Source organism: Procambarus clarkii, chromosome 22 (genome assembly GCF_040958095.1).
Source record: "Procambarus clarkii isolate CNS0578487 chromosome 22, FALCON_Pclarkii_2.0, whole genome shotgun sequence".
NCBI lineage: Eukaryota > Metazoa > Arthropoda > Malacostraca > Decapoda > Cambaridae > Procambarus > Procambarus clarkii.
Genome location: NC_091171.1, coordinates 6,144,285 through 6,162,363, shown reverse-complemented (window position 1 = coordinate 6,162,363; position 18,079 = coordinate 6,144,285). Strand labels below are relative to the sequence as shown.

The following is an 18,079-nucleotide window of genomic DNA, read 5'->3' as shown; positions in this document are numbered from 1 at the left end:
AGCACCATCAAATGTGCGGAATAATCAGAGAGTGCTAAATATCACCAAGGATGCCAATATGAGAAACGCACAAGGCGAACGATATCAAAAGTATCAGTCACCAAGAATTCTATCGAGGGACAAGTGACCGCGGGGGACGGTCAGAAAGCAAGACACGCTCGTCCCGGAAGTCAGGACATTCAACAAGGATATGCAACCGTAAGAGGGACAATGCAATTCGGACAATAAGGAGCAGGGCAGCACTCCATTAAGTGACCATGAGTTAAGCGAGTATGGCCAATACGCAACCTCGCCAGAGCCGTTTCCCATCGCCGGTTACGGTGGTAGGACGACGGCCACACAACTCTTAAGAGTATGCAGTTTGTTTCCAGTAACTGAAGACCAGCAAGCCTGCCAAAGGGAAAGGATGGAGGAATGCTTAACTGGGTAAAATTCAGAATAAGGAATACCTTTACGAGAGATGGGACAAGAGCGGACAGCTTCCCTGGCAGCAGCATCCGCATGCTCATTTAAAGACACCAATATGGCTGGGAACCCAGCAAAACTCAACTGACTTAAATTTACTGTGAATAAGAAATAGCCAATGCTGGATCTCGACAACCACTGGATGAACCGGAATAAAGACCCGAAAGCCATGAGGGGACCACGAGAGTCAACAACAACTACAAAGGAAGATTGACAACGAGAGAGCAGGAGACGAAGAGCATAGAGAATAGCATAAAGTTCCGCTAAGAAGATGCCAGTCTCCAGAGGTAAGCGACATATTAAGTGCAATTGGGAAAAACAACAGAGTAGCCCACACCGTCCACAGACTTGGACCCATCGGTGAAGATGGAAACGGAGCGGGAGTGAGAAGAAAAGTGCTCAAGGAAAAGGCGTTTTAGAACCGCAGGAGGGATAAAAGCTTTAGTGATGCGGGTTAAGGATGTACAAAACATGGGGGCAAAGAAGGATCAACATGGAGAAATACAAATTGAAAGAATCCTGTAAGCGAGATAACTAGATAGAATGAGGGAGGTGGTGAAGAGGAACAGGAACCACAGGAGGGGCAAAAGTTAAAGCACGAGAGAGGCGAGAGGAAGGATGTTGCAAGGACTGCGCAAGATAGTGAAGACAGTAGCGATCTCGGCAGTCCTGGAGAGACAGGAAGCCAGTGTCAGCGTACAAGCCGAGGGTAGGAGTTGAACGAAAGGCACCAGAACCGAGGCGCAACAGAGTATAGTGCAAAGCATCAAGACGGCGAAGAGTAGAAGAAGCAGACGAGTAAGTAGGGGGGCAACCATATGCGAGTTTAGACAGGATGATAGAGGAATGTAAAGCGAGGAGTGCGCGCTTATCCGCTCTCCAAGAAGTACGGGACAATACCTGAAGGAGGGTAAGGGCCTTAGAGCATTCAACTCGGAGGCAAGAGATATGGGGCGCCCAAGACAAACGAGTGTCAAAAATCAACCCTAAAAGCTTAGCAGAATTCTCGTACACAATGGGGTGAACATAAAGCGACAAAGAAGGACGAAGAACGACACACTTCCGAGTAAAAGTCATAGTACAAGTCTTAGAGAACCCGAAGCCATGATCGATGGCCCAAGACGACACGGCACCAATCGCAAGTTGAAGCCGGCATTGAAGGAAAGGCGAATCATCACCCTGACAGCAAAGGGCAAGATCGTCGATAGAGCGGAGAAGATGCCAGAAGGAAGAGAGGAAAGAAGACCATTGAGGGCAACTAGAAAAAGAATAGTGCTCAGAACACTACCCTGGGGCACACCTTCATATTGTTGAAAAGAGGCAGAGAGAGGGGTACCAAGCCTCACCCGAAAGGAACAACGAGAGAGGAAGCTTTGGAGGAAGAGAGAGAGATGACCACGAAGGCCAAAAGAATGAAGTTGGGATAGAATATGATATCGCCAAGTGGTGTCGAAAGCCTTTTCCAGGTCACAAAGGACGGTAACAATGGAGGTCTTCGCAGCAAAAGCAGTAGGAATATAGACCTCCAAGTTCACCAGGACATCTGTTGTGCTGCGGCACTTGCGGAAACCAAATTGAGAAGGGGAGAGGTGGTGATGGTGTTCCAAGAACCACATCAGACGAACGTTAACCATACGTTCAAGAGAGTTTGCAGACAACTCGTGAGGGCAATAGGGCTAAAGTCCTTAGGGGACGTTCCCAGAGACCCTGGTTTGCGAACAGGGAGGACAACGGCATTGAGCCAGTCCTCAGGGACTGACAACGACTCCCAGATCCGATTATACACTCGGTAAATACAGAGACGTGCACGGAGGGAAATGGCAAAACATCTCATAATGAATGCCATCGGAGCCTGCCGCCGTAGAACTGCAGAGGGCCAGGGCAGACCGAAATTAGAGAGAAGGGATCATTATAGGGAAGTCGAAGATGAGTGCAGAGCGCAGGATACAAGGGTCTTCCCTCACCTTGAGGTAACACCCACTCGGGAAAACATCGTAATGTGGGCATGGAAGCAAGCTTCAAGTTTGCGTGTTCAAGAGATTGCATGCAGCAGCATCAAAGCTGTTTGACCAGACTAATAGCCAGGAGACCTGAGTGGATACTAGGACACGGGTACACTGATGCCCAGAACCAACACGAGGCAGGTGCATGATTAGTTTACAGATATCCAAAAAGGATACTTGTACACCAAAATACTGGTGAGAATGCCGACATTGATAATGTTTGGAATTTGGATATTAATGCAAATACTCCACGTCATAACATTTTTTAGTGCCTTTGGAAATGTTCAAGAGGACGCCCTAAAGACATATCTTAATTTAATGGACTAGTGTAATGCGACACTATTCTCAAAGTAAAGGAGAGAGATGTACATAAAGAGCAGGGGTAGCTAGGTAAGCAACCATGGGTAGGTGTATCATACACGCACACTACCACCCAGCAGGCGTCACACCCACACTGACAACGGCAACTCTTTTCATACAGGTATCTAGTAATATTTAGCAATTCTAAATTCAGTTTTATTTGCCAACAAGTATCACTTTCTTGGTCGAATGTACAATAGTTTTTACTGTAGTCTGTATAATTTTGTACATAACATATCTTTAAATAGTTGGATTACTTATGAGCTTACAACTACTTCCACCCAATTATTCTTTGAGGAATACAACAGAAAACTTTAGCACTAACATTGTATGCACTGTACAATAGTTAAATATATTTTCTATATAGAATACTTGGGCCAGATTCACGAAGCAGTTACGCAAGTACTTATGAACGTGTACATCTTTCCTCAATCTTTGACGGCTTTGGTTACATTTATTAAACAGTTTAAAAGCACGAAAACTTGCCAATCAACTGTTGTTATTGTTATAAACAGCCTCCTGGTGCTTTGGAGCTCATTATTAACCGTTTAATAATTATAAACAAAGCCGCCAAACATTGAGAAAAGATGTACAGGTTCGTAAGTACTTGCGTAACTTTTGTGAATCTGGCCCCTTGTGTATTAGAGATGCAGGTGACATTATAGGTCATCTCTAGAAGGGTAATGCAAGTAAAAATGTCAATACCAGTTATATATTTAGACATTTCAAAGCCCCATTCAAATTTAGGAGGAAGCAATTGACAACTATAGTTATCCTTACCAATGACAAACACTAAATGTAATGGTAAGGTAATAAAAGAATTTGTAGCATATAAATTTAATTGATTTTAATTTAACAAGATTAAATATTCTTAATTCACAAATATATTAAAAGCAACAGGAATGTTCAGAAAAATATAATTGATAGTTAATTATGAAACAATTTGAGACCAGGTTAGTAATACTAAATTTGCACTGCAAAGTTAGCGTTAAATAGTTATAAAAGATATATACAAACGAGTGTTTTGGCATTTTATCCTAACACTGATAGACATATCGATCAATAACAAAATATTTGCAAAATTTTAAGAATAAGAATCATGATAAAGTGATATAAAAACTTTTGAAACCAATGAATAACAAAATATATTTAATACTCATCAGCCGCTTCTTCTTCGTTTTCACCCTCGGCAGAATCCATGCCAACCTCTTCATAATCTTTCTCAAGAGCACCCAAATCCTCACGGGCTTCAGTGAACTCTCCCTCTTCCATGCCCTCTCCCACATACCAGTGAACAAAGGCACGCTTGGCATACATCAAGTCAAACTTGTGGTCAAGACGAGCCCATGCCTCTGCAATAGCTGTGGTGTTGGACAACATGCACACAGCACGTGCTACTTTAGCAGAGTCAGCTCCAGGTACAGCTGTTGGTGGCTGGTAATTAATACCAACCTTAAAACCTGTGGGACACCAGTCCACAAACTGTATACTCCGCTTTGTTTTAATACAGGCAATAGCAGAAGTAACATCTTTTGGCACAACATCACCTCTATACAAGAGACAGCAGGCCATATACTTCCCATGTCGAGGATCACACTTCACCATCTGGTTGACTGGTTCAAAACAAGCACTAGTTATTTCTGCTACAGACATTTGTTCATGGTATGCTTTCTCAGCAGAAATAATAGGAGCATAGGACGTTAAAGGAAAATGAATCCTTGGGTAAGGTACCAAGTTGGTCTGGAATTCTGTCAAGTCAACATTCAAAGCACCATCAAATCTCAGGGATGCTGTAATGGAAGACACAACTTGACCAATTAGGCGATTGAGATTTGTAAAGGTGGGTCGCTCTATGTCTAAATTTCTTTTGCAAATATCAAATATGGCTTCATTGTCAACCATAAAACAGCAATCAGAGTGCTCAAGGGTAGTGTGTGTTGTCAAGATGGAATTGTACGGCTCAACAACTGAAGAAGACGACTGGAAAAAAAAAGGCAAGAATCAATGTGGATTTCCCAAAAACACAGTACACAAGAGTTAAATTGAACAGACTTTGACAATGCTCACGTGCTATATTATATGCACTAAGTAAACTATATTCAGAACAATGTTATTCTTAATATACAGAATAAACACACAAAAATAATTAAATAGCAACCATTCAAAATTCGGATATTAACACACTCGCATTGAGGGGCTGCCACCCCCACTACCACAACCCAAAATGTTATCTGCCCTATTTTCTCTACATTTGAAGAGACTGAATTTGTCCACTTTGCTTGTTCAATCTTGTAGGTAGAATCATTTCTCCTCTTTGCCTCAGAATTCAGATATAAATTCTAAGCCTCTTTTTGTAGCTTATTCTTCCTTGGAGTACTCGTACACACACAAGGTGTACACACACAAGATGTACACACACAAGATGTACACACACAAGGTGTACACACACAAGGTGTACACACACAAGGTGTACACACCCTGCAAGAGCAGCATATTCTAGTACTAGTCCAAATAAATCACTTAACACTAAATTATTAATAATATAGTTTTTTCTGCTGTAACTAATTTGTACCAATTATTACTTTAAAGTACAAGGGAAAAATATTAGCATTTGCCATTGCACTATATTAAGTTAAGGATGTATAAATACTGTCATTTTTCTTAAAGCGTTCCAAGCTATGGACACTTTAAATGTTCATAAACATTTTATATTGGTACAGCTGCTCGTTTCTGTATTTTGTCAAATACTTGCAAATAATTACTATATTGCTTAGTAAGAAAAAATATCCAAAATTTATACTTTGTAAATTTTCAAAATAGACACCTTAAAAACCAATTGTCATTCTGAAATACAATGATTATGCATATTGATACTTTTAATGATATAATCATTTCAGTATTATTTATTCTGAACTGCAAAGTTAGTTAACATTTACAAATTATATACATAATGGGCTATATAATTATTATAGTAGTTATTTATAATCTACTCATCCTGAAACCTATTTACTCAATCATTTTTATTACATCATAATGGAGAAATACCCAAATTAAGAATTGGTAATTATGAGCAAAATAAAAACTTCTGGAAATTATTCATACTAGTTTACAGTATAAAATATTAAAACTATTTTACCCTCATCCATCATGCTTTATAATCCTTAACGAGTAGGCACGTCTTCGAGGGACCACCTCTCTTCCACCCAGACTCCAGTGGGCACATGCACACTTGACCACAAACATAACTAACAAGGTGAGCCCATGTCTTCCAATAACACCAGTACCAGTACAGGTATTGGACAACACGGCCAAGTTGTGTGCCACTTTGGTCGAATCATTTCACCATTTGGCAACTGGTGGTTTGTCCAAACCTTGAAACCCGAGGCAATACTCGAAGTAACATCCACCGGCATATATCACCTCTGTAACAGCATGTCATGCTTTCATGTCAAGAATCATGCCATCTGGTTACCTAATTCAAAGTAGATGCTTTAATCTCTACTATAGTGTCTCTTCTGGTGAGCTTTCTCGGCAGAAATAAGAGCTTGCTGAAGTGAAATTGAATCTTGGGGAGGTTATCTCGAGATGATTTCAGGGTTTTAGTGTCCCTGCGGCCCGGTCCTCGACCAGGCCTCCACCCCCAGGAAGCAGCCAGTGACAGCTGACTAACACCCAGGTACCCATTTTACTGCTAGGTAACAGGGGGCATAGGGTGAAAGAAACTGCCCATTGTTTCTTGCCGGCGCCCGGGATCGAACCCTGGATTACAGGATCACAAGTCCAGTGTGCTGTTTGCTCGGCCGACCGGCTCCCCAGTTAAGGGAAAGTTAACCATCTGCTCTGGAAATCAGCAAAGTCAATATTCAGAGCACCCTCAAATCTCAGGGATACTGCTCAGTAATGGAAGATTTGTGAAGGAGGGTGCCCCGAGTAAATTATTTCTGGAAATATAAAATATGGCTTCATTGTTAACCGTTAACAAGGTCTTAGGATACGGTACCAAGTTGAAACTTAACGACCAAACAGAAAACTAAATTCCATCGAGAACTTTATAAACTTACTGTGATCATTTTGTATCTTGTACAAAAGAATACGGTACTTCCAATGTGAAGTTATGTGAAGGTTATATTCCTTCACAATTTGTATGTTTGTCATTTGCATATTTAACCCCAAATACATACAATGTTAATTATGAATAACTTCCTCCATTAATTAAAGAGCAAACACCCCTCTTTAGCAACTTTCTGATAACCAACATTACAATACAACCCAAGTGGAAGCTACCCAGAATTCTAATAAGATGTATTTTTTATGCAATCCTGGAACTATTTACCAGGTGGAGCCTTTTCAGAGCACAACTGTGCATTATTTGGAATAACTTTTGATAACCTCAGACAATGTACATGTTATGATGGGTGTCAAAGTAATTATCAAAAGAAGGGACCTAACTGGGATGGGTGTCTGAAGATTTCTTCTCTAATCATACATCAGCAGTTTATACTACAGAGCACTTTATCCTCTGTGAAGAAATACCAAGAAGGAATACGGTAGCAATGTTGTTAAAAAGAAAGCAATTATGCTGCGCCTTCCAAAACAAAACTGCATTCAATATAAACAACCAGCAGAAAGTATATATTTGTCCGGCAAAAAAAAAACTTACTGGCACAAATGTACATTTACCATAATTAAACAATTTAAAGGAAGTATTAGAATTAAAAAAAGAGATTTATGGTAGCTCAAAGAGGAAGTGAAAACCATGTAATATTAAATGCATGTTTGTTATACTGTATAATGTACCATATGTACACTATATTATTCTAAAGACTAAAATCTGGACTGGAAGCTACAATGTTTTTGTCATTCTAAGTACATAATAAGGTTCACACAAAGTCAGACAGCTGTAAGATAATGATCCAAGTCAACTCGAGAAAGAATACATAACAAAACTGACCTACAACCTGAAAAATGTTCTTTATAAACCTAATCAATGCAAAATACCTGGTCATTCCTAACTTAGTTATGCAAAGTCCATACAAACCAAAACTTCTAGATCCATACCACTAACCAAGTGCTAATCCAAGCTAACACACAAAATGGTTAGTATCAGACTTACCTGATTGCTTGAGGCAAAAAAACTGATCTCCCTATTTCAATCTGGCTTTCACTGCTTCTGCTCAACCCTGGATCCCCTGACACAGCTAGAGCATGACACTGCAGAAGCTTTTAATAAAAATAGTGTTGTTGGCAGCCTATTTTATTGTAACATTTAACAGGCCTAGGACTCCCTGCTATAAAATGAAAAAAGCCAAGATGTGACAAAAGCAGCAGAATAAGCTTCAAATAATGAGAATATACATTCATCATTGGAAGTGTCCGAACTTTAAATAAAAAGTGCAAAGTAATTATGGCCCGTCAAACTTGATCACACACACTTGATGCAGGAATATCCGACTGGACAATCTCTATGTTTAATATTAGATAGTCAAAACTATCAATTGAACTTCATGAAAACTACCCGCATTTGCTAGCCTTAATTGTTAAAATGCTAACTCGTCAGGCTACCACTATTTATCTGCCACAAACTATGTACAAAGCCTACTCTTACATGCATTGACTATGTACCTTGCATGGCCGCATATGACGACTGCAAGACAGCCTATTTCAGGACCAAAATGCTGAAGAAAAACTTGCAAATATACTTTATGAACTTTCAGTATCTGGTCATAAAGCCTTCATATTGCAAATAGCAATAGGAACAAAAGCAAGTGATGCATAGTAAATCTACCTAGCATTTAACATGGATATGTCTATAAGAGTAGAGGTATATTAATGACTATTACAACTGCCAATGAAAACCAAGAACATTGGGAATTCAATGTACATAAAGCAATGCAGACCTGACCACATAACTCAAATTTATAAACTACAGCAGTATAATCACAGGCTTTTATGGGCAACTATTTGTAAATCTCTAAACAATACACATGTAAAGCAAGTAATTGTCAAAAGATGGCAATGAGCTTTGAAGAATACTTTGAGGAAAAGCCAACAAATTCCTTTATATTTTGTTAAAGATTAATTTTAGTGCAAGCTTTATGATGACCAACTACACCCAAGGAATCTATTTGGATTAGGTCCTAGCAAATTAAATGCTAATTGGTAACAACAGCTTTGTAAAAATTAAGATCTACCATATCCTGCAATATACATCTATTGTATCCTATGACAAAATCCTTAATGATTGTGAACATTTATGAATCGAGATAAACTTTAGAAACAGCTACTTTAGTGCAGAGTAAGTAGATTAAAAAAAAAAAAAATTAATGCATCATTTAAGAAAACCCAAAGGATGATACAAGTAGCAATACCAATAAAAAATAAATGAATCCTTAGAAGTAATTATCAAAAAAGGCACCAAGCCAGAAAAGCTATGTAGCACCAAGCCAGAAAAGCTATGTAGCACCATCAAACGTGCGGGATAATCAGAGGGCGCAAAAATATCACCGAGGATGCCAATATGAGAACAAAAACGCATAAGGGGAACGATATCAAAGGTATCAGATTCGCCAAGAATTCAATCGAGGGACAAGTGACCGCGGGGAACGGTTGGAAAGCAAGACACACGCTCGTGCTGGAAGTCAGGACATTCAACAAGGATATGCACAACAGTAAGAGGGAAAATGCAGTTAGGACAATAAGGAGTAGGATGGTGATCCATTAAGTGTCCGAGTTAAGCGTGTATGGCCAATACGCAACTTTGCAAGAGCCGTTCCCCACCGCCGGTTACGGTGGTAGGAAGAAGGCCACAGGGACACACTACACTTTCTACTAGAGATAAGAACCGGCCAAGGTTGAATCTCTACTACCACCAGATGGACTGGATTAAAGGACTCCAGAGCCATGAGGGCACTGCGAGAGTCAATTACAACCACAAAGAAGGATTGACAGCGGGAAAGCAGGAGACGAAGAGCAAAGAGAATAGCAAAGTTCTGCCATGAAGTTGCTAGTCTCCGGAGGCAGGCGACACATATAGGTGTGGTCAGGAAAAACAACAGACTAGCCTACACCGCCTGCAGATTTGGCCCCATCGGTGAAGATGGAAACAGAGCGGGAATGTGAAGAAAAGTGTTCAAGGAAAAGGCGTTTCAGAACTGTAGGAGGGGTAAAAGATTTAAATGATGTGGGTCAGGGATTTGCAATATTGAGGAAGGGGGACCCTTCATGGGGGTAAGGACAGAACAACAAGGAGAAATATTAGTAATACTAACCATAAGAGGCGAGACAACCGGACAGAAATAGGGAGGTGGTGAAGGGGAACAGGAACTAAAGGAGGGGAAAAAGTCAAAGCACGACACAGGCGAGAGCGAGGGTGTTGTAAGGACCGTGCAACGTAGGGAAGACAGCAGCGATCTCAGTAGTCCTGGAGAGACAGGAAGCTAGTGTCAACGTACAAGCTGAGGGTAGGAGTTGAACATAAGGCACCAGAGCTAAGGCACAACCCAGTATGGTGCAAAGGATCAAGACGGCAAAGAGTAGAAGCAGAGAGTATGCAGGGCAACCATAATCAAGCTTAGGCAGTAAGAGAGAGGAATGCAAAGAGAGAGGAGCATGCATCTATCCGCTCCCCAAGAAGTATGGGACAAAACCTAAAGTAGATTAAGGGCTTTAGAGCATTCAACTAAGAAATATGGGGCAACAAAGACAAACGAGTGTCAAAGATTAACCCCAAAACCTTCGTGGAATCTTTGTACACAAGGGGACGATCATAAAGCGACAAAGAGGAGTGAAGAATGACATGCTTCCAAGTCATAGCACAAGTCTTAGTTGCAGAGAACTTGAAGCCGTCGCTGAAGGAGAGGCGAATCATCACCTCGACAGCAAAGAGTAAGATCGTCAACATAAAGAGCGGAGAAGATGCCAGAAGGAAGGGAGGAAAGAAGACCATTGAGGGCAACCAGAAAAAGTAGTACAAAAGTAGAAAGTACCTTGAGGTACACCTTCGTATTGCCGAAAAGAGACAGTGTGCGCACCACCAAACCTGACTAAAGGAACGAGAGGAAGCCTTGGAGGAAGCGAGGGCGATGACCACCGAGGCCAAAAGAACGAAGCTGGGGCAGAATATGGTCTCTCCAAGCTGTGTCATGAGCCTTTTCCAGGTCAAAAAGGATAGCAACAACAGAGGCCTTCGCAACAAAACAGCAGAACGAATATAGACCTCAAAGTTTACCAGGACATCAGTCGTGATGCGGCACTTGCAAAAACCAAATTGAGAAGGAAAGGCAGTGATGGTGTTCCAAGAACCACATCAGACGAACATTTACCATACTCTCAAAGAGTTTGCAGACAACTCGTGAGGGCAATTAGAGCTAAAGTCCTTAGGGGATGTTCCCAGAGACCCTGGTTTGCGAACAGGGAGGACAACGGCATCGAGCCAGTCCTCAGGGACTGACTCCTCCTCCCAGACCTGGTTATACAGACTCGATAAATACCGAGACACGCAAGGAGGGAGATGGAGAAGCATATCATAACGAATGTCATCTGAGTCGGCTGCCATAGAACTGTAGAGGACCAGGGCAGACTGAAGTTCAGAGAGATAGAAAGGATCGTTATAGGGAAGACAGAGGGGGTGCAGAAATCTAAGGGATGAGATTCAAGAACAGGCTTACAAAGGAAGGAAGGATTAAGGAAGACGAGAGCCGGCGCTAACAGTTGAAAAGTGGGAACCCAGTTCGGTCGTGACCTGCAATGCGTCTACCACAAGAGTACCATGGAGGTGAAGAACCGGCGAGACATCTGGAACGAACTTTCCCGCAATTTAGCGGATCTTCTTCCAGATCTGCGGTAGAGGAGTATCAGACGTAATGGTGGTAACATAAGATTTCCAACTTTCCCGTTTAGCTGTACGGATGGTCCTATGGGCCACTGCCCTAGCTTTCCGAAACAAAATAAATGAATCAGCCGTCTGCCGGCATCAGCCTCTCTTCCAGACTGCATGCTTACAGCGGACAGCCCAAGCACAGTCTGCATTCCACCAGGGAATGCACTTTCACGTGCCCTGGGAGGTAGAGCGAGGAAGAGAGAGGAGGGCAGCGTCGAAGACGGTGTCATGAAAGAGGAGGGGGCACGAGGAAGAGGCAGAGACGAAAGGTCTGAGAGTAGCATGGAGGATAAATAGGCTCCAGTCAGCCTTGGAAAACTGCCACCTAGGGAAGAAGAGGGGAAGGTGAAAAGAGAAAAAGGAAACAAGGATGGGGAAATGGTCACTGTTATGGAGGTCATCAAGAACCCGCCACGTGAGATCTAAGTAAAGGGACGACGAGCAGAGAGATGGGAGGGGGACGTAGCGATAGTCAGAGGTAGGAGGCGAGGAAGAAAACGATGCCTTCTTACCCGCTGGGGATGAGGAAGGAGAGGAGCCAGGCTTACATTTTTTACTCAAAGAGACAGGTGTTCCAGCAACAACGTACTGGGCGACAGACTCAATGGTCTCAGCAGAAGAAGAATGGGGGCAAGCAACATGAAGATCGCTGGGAGGATGATGGATAACAGCCTGGACAGACAGGCGTTGTGGAGGGCCAAGAGACTGGGGGGTAGGGAGGGGACAGAAGGATCTGGGGGAAATGGGGAAAAGAGACACAGGAGACATGGCAGACTGGATAGGAAGGGGTAAACTCCAGATGGAGAACCAAGAGGGAGACCTTTTGGGACAGAACGTAAAGTAACAGGGGATGAGGCAGTGGGCGTGTCTGGGTCCAAGGCCTGGAAACGGTTGTGTGACCGAGGAAAGTAAGAAGGATGAGGAGAGGTAGAACACAACATGCTAGAATAAGATGCGCCAGTGAAAGGGTGGAGACGGCGGTCTTGGCGTCTCGCTTCAGTTAAGGTCAAACGATCCTGGTGTTTCAAGTTGAGGATGGCTTCCTCAAGCTTGTAGTGTATATACTTGCAGGAGAAGGAAGGGTGAGCCTCACCACAATTGAGGCAGCGAGCCTGGGGAGAAGAGCACTCCGACTTAAGAGTGATCATCGTCCCCTACACATAGGGCAGAGACAAGACTTGAGCTTTTGAGGGCATCGTGCCCAAACTTCCAGCACTTATTACATAGTCTAGGAGAAGGGATGTACTCCTGAACGGAGCACCTGGCACCAGCAAGAATGATAGTGGGCGGAAGGGTCCTACTATCGAAGGCGATTTTCACAACTCGAAGGGGGGCTCATGACGTCGACCACAAGGGGGGTCGGGTGGATATGTCCACCTGGAGGACAGTGTGGCTTTGGGCTTCGAGGATATGTTTAATATCCTCATGGCAGTCTTGGGTCCCTAACACCAGTTGCAACATGACGCAGGAGGAAACATTGGCACAGTGTGCCAATGTTTCCACACACACATTAGCATTTAACCGATCGATTTTTGAGACCCGAACAGGAGCCTCCCCAATGCAGGACAATGCGGCTAAGCAGGCAGTTGTATCCCAAGAACCAGCAGTGATGACACGTACCGAAACGGGTGGAGTTAAAAGTAACAGAGGCATCTACCGAATCAACAAGGTGTTTATGGCGGGAGAAATCAGGTGTAGAATCCAGATGGAGATCAAAGTATTTAGCCCATGAAGCAGGACCAAACAAGGCGTTGTACATATTAGTATGGGATTATGCGAGTCTGGTCGTGGCAGGGGATGGCGTCGAGAACCCCACCCCCAGTCCGAAATGGCGGGGGTTGGCGGCGGCATCTGTTCACAAGAGCCCTGATGAAGATGTGTTGAACCCCGTGTATCCGCAGGCTGTTTAAATCTTGCGTTGTACACCAACACGTCATATGATGTGTTGCGCAATTTTGGGTAAGCTATTCAACAAGTCTTATGACATGTTGAGCAGCTTAAGGGTTAAGAACCGTCAGTCACTCGAGGTCGGGTTCAGTGGCGAAAGAAGGATTGACAATAAAAGCGTCCCCCTCCCTCGCGACATTGGGTACCACAGTTCTATGGGTGAAAGAGTATGCCTCCCCAAAGACCTGCGCGTCAAAACAGAAGTAGTTCGAAAGAATAATCAAGACTGCAAAAGGTTGGCAGGAAATGACAATTAGAAAGGAGAAGAGGCGGGCAGAAAAATGAAAAGCAAGGAAAAGGAAAAGATGTCTGGCAAAATTGAAGGCAGCAGCAGAAGGCTTCAAAAGGACAGAGGACTGACCCATGGAGCATTACACTCCAGCAGCTGCCCACCAAGCCCCCTCATGATGACAACGGATCAGAAAGGGAGGGGGTGCATCCTTAGAAAATTTACTAAATTGAAAATCACACGTTTGACCACAATGTTAACTGCAACCACCACATTATTTGATTTATTGTCAGTACTGATGATATCTGGCACCACAGTACACCTCATGGACACTCAGCACAATGAAGTGTCTACTGTAATATGCCTGTACTGAACTAGATATGAAAAAACACTAGCACACAAGACAAATTATTATGTAACTGATGAAAAAAGTTTACATGTATCTTAAACCAAGAAAAATGGCAAGGCCATGCCAGTTCTAATAATTTGTAACTTAGTCTGAGACACAATAATTAAACAAAAGCCCTTTTAGAAAGTGCCTTACAATGTGTGAATGACACAAGTTATAGCACACACAATTTGCTAAAAAGACTTAAGCAAAATAGCACACTAAATGTTAGCATTAAGTTCACCTTTGATTGCTAGAAAATAATGATTGTCCAGCACTTATTTTCCCTCTTCAATACCCTCACTTGTGGCAACATTCAGTGCAAAGTAACCACCATAAACTAATTGCCACAAACAAGAGAATGAAGACTATGACAACTTTAAATAAAGCATACACACCTAACCTCAATGAAGTTTAAGAACAAGTGAAATCAAAGTTTAAACCCATGAGAACTTCAATATGTATAAAACAACACAAGAGAACCTCAAGCTCTAAAATAATCTTTCAAATCTGGAAAAAGAAATGCTGCTTAACCTTAAAGTAGGAAGACTGTGGGACAGCCCGAGATCGTTCCAAGTTAAGATATATATATTGTACCTAGGAGGATAAAAGTCAGATTAAAGAGGATGGGAAGGAAAGGTACCTCAAGTTATTATTTACCTCCCTCCATGAAAGCCATCAGATGAATACTAATCTAATCCACTCATACCACGTGCTATGAGCCTAACAGCTTTCATGATCTTCATAACTATCTTTCCTTACACACACAGCCATGTTCTTCATACTTTTAATACCTATATTACTAAAATCTTCTAGCTTATCACTAATAGAAATAGAAATTTTGGTTTCAATCTGCAGTTTTCTCTAGTAAGCATTCTTTCATGAATCCAGTATAAATTTACTTATCTTTCTAAACTTAGTTTACCTTCCTCTAGAGTTCAATGTATTTACTTTAATGCACCAATTTCTTTCCCTTTACTAACGTTTATATACCGAGTGGGAAATTTATCTCATTACCGACCTTCTAGAGAAACTATACAGAATATGGAAAAAGTTGTCTAACATTTTAAATATGAAGTCATTCACTCCAAGTCTCACATCATTCATGTTTAAAGAAGGTAAATTTAATAAGAAAATATTTCTCTAAATACATAGGATATACACAACCCTAACAAAATTAAACTGTCAACCTAGCTAGTATTCAAGAGTTCATATTTATCATAAACTTATGAAATTCATGCCTCAACTACTACTCTTGGCAAACAACCAAGACCAATCACACCATCACACACGTAAACACAGGTATTATCATGTACATGCCTAGCTAACTTCTTGTCGAAGAGCAGTGAAAACTCTCACCTGTCTAAAATTAATTTGAACTTTTCAATACACACAGCCAGACTGAGCTCCATAGGCAGACAGGTACACTGCTATTACCAGAGGGATACTGCATTTTTCCTTTAACTACATTGATGGACAAGTTATCAGCCTGTCACACTATTAGCAAAAAGTAAAGTGCCTCCAAATCTTGCATTACAAGTCAGAAACTTCCCCTGACCCAGGAAACAGTACGAAGTTTGCCTGTTCCCCTCTGCTATTTCCTGTGGGCATCTGAAAGGGGTATATACAAAAGTAATACACATTCTTACTTGCTTAAAATAATGGGATACAAAATCTAGAAATTTACAGAGATGTACTAGAGTACCATTTTTATAAGATATAGTAATAATAATTTCCTGTATTGGTGATAATCAAGCATGCATAGAAATGGTGGTACACTAATAAAAAATGACACTAATAAATTACAGTTAATATAGTGGAGAGATCATTTTAAAGTTTGAGCAAACGTGTTCTCCAGTATAGAAAAAGCAGATTAGACAATTGTAAATACATGGGTCATGTGCAACAAAGTGAAAATTAAAAGAATTAAATTTAAAACAAACCTTACAAGTTTCCTTGAATCTGCTAAGGAAAAACAAAATTTAATTATGCAGTGACAATTATTCAAATGTAATATGAAACCCAATTCTATTTTGGAAGAAAATAGATGTTCTTTATGATGACCAGACAGTACAATTTGATTTATGCAGTGGACAGTTTCTAAACTGAGCCAAACTTGCACACCAAGTAATAATCCAAGGAACAATGTACCCAAATGTATTACTGAACAACAATTTCATCAATTAAACCAAATTACCAACGCAACTTTGCTAGTCTGCAAGCTGCCTTTTATGATAAATTTCTTGTGTACTGTCAGTCTCCAACAAAGAACAGTTTCAAATTTGGCAATAATATAAATAAGTAAAGCTTTGGTCTATAAACGGGCCAATTTAATATAAATATCCTTTTACATCTTTTTTAATTACTTAATTCTATTTTTTTGTATTAATTTTACAAATTAAGAGAATTTTCTAAACTACAGTACATTATTGCCCATATTACATAGATGTGTGCATGTGTGTATATAGTAAAGTATATACATGTAGATATGGTATATCAGTACACTGATACAATTTTGTAAATATATACTATAATGTTTATATTGAAATGTACATAATTTTTAACACTGTACTAGCCATAGAAAGCTAATTCAATACAGTATTCAAACAAACTATGCCATTAAATTGTAATGTTAATAGCACAGGAACCAATAAAAGTAACTAGTGTTTATGGTCTCACCTGAGGAGCAGGATATACGGCAATCTCCAGCTTACTTTTCTTCCCAATATTCCACCGACAATCGTTCCATCAGAAGGGAGGCAAAGCCCGAGCCAGTACCTCCACCAAATGACCGGAATATTAGGAAGCCCTGAAATTTTAGAAAATTTAGTGAAATTCTATTTTATAGGTTATTTCATACATTTTGAAAACTACAATTACAGCATACAACAATCGTGTATCGGATGACTCGTGACTTCAGGGTAAAAATAAATTTATATGAAGTACTTAGACAAGGTTGACCCTAGTTTAAGGGTCTGAACAATTTAAATTGTAACCATAAATTCCACATGGTCTAGGTTCACAGCTTTAAGGTAATTATTGTACAATCTTGGTAACATGTGGAATAAACATCTAAAGAAATTTAATGTAATATTCACCTACAATTTAATATTGTATTGTCTACTTGATCAACCCTTAGGCTGCACATCTTCAGGTGATATGGAGGCTAATTATGATCAGACTGAGCATCCCATCAGGTGAAGTATTAGGGCACATTGTAAGATTTTAAAACTCTTGGATACACAGGGCTCACACAGGCTTTCTCAAGCCTCTAGTACACCAATGTCATTTTGGAGAAAAGAAAAAAAATTGTGGTCACCATTTCTTGGTGTGAAGGCCTCGGTACTGAGTGAGCAACCAAGGCTGGGTGCATGCTGCATGTGCTAACAGCATCGTTGTTCAGTTTGTGTTTATTTTTTTATTAATTTGTATAAAATCCACTTCTTAACACACGTATTGGGATGAAATTTTCACGATGCTGATGCCAAATAACGTAATCAATGTAAAACAGCATTTAAAGTAGCCTAATTTGAAGGCATCCATTTAAAAATCTGGTACTGTACTAGTACTGTAGTTTACTTGTACATATTTAGCTACTGTGACTACTGCAGGAATTACAATAGATATATAGCAATTCCCTTTACATGAATTTCTGCAGTATCATTTGCACATCCAATCCGGGTAATTTTCTAGGATGCACATAAGTGAAGTTCATGGTTTCTCAGTAAATGATGTCTGCATATATACACAACAGCAACCTAATTCAATCTCACTAGCAGCCACCCAACTACTAGTTACATGCACCAGAG

General features: G+C 40.8%; 1 pseudogene; it reads right to left on the bottom strand.

Moving 5' to 3' along the window:
* Positions 1–3,649: 3,649 nt before the first annotated feature.
* LOC138367639 (tubulin alpha-1D chain-like) lies at positions 3,650–17,643 on the bottom strand (annotated as a pseudogene).
* Between the last annotated feature and the right edge of the window lie 436 nt (positions 17,644–18,079).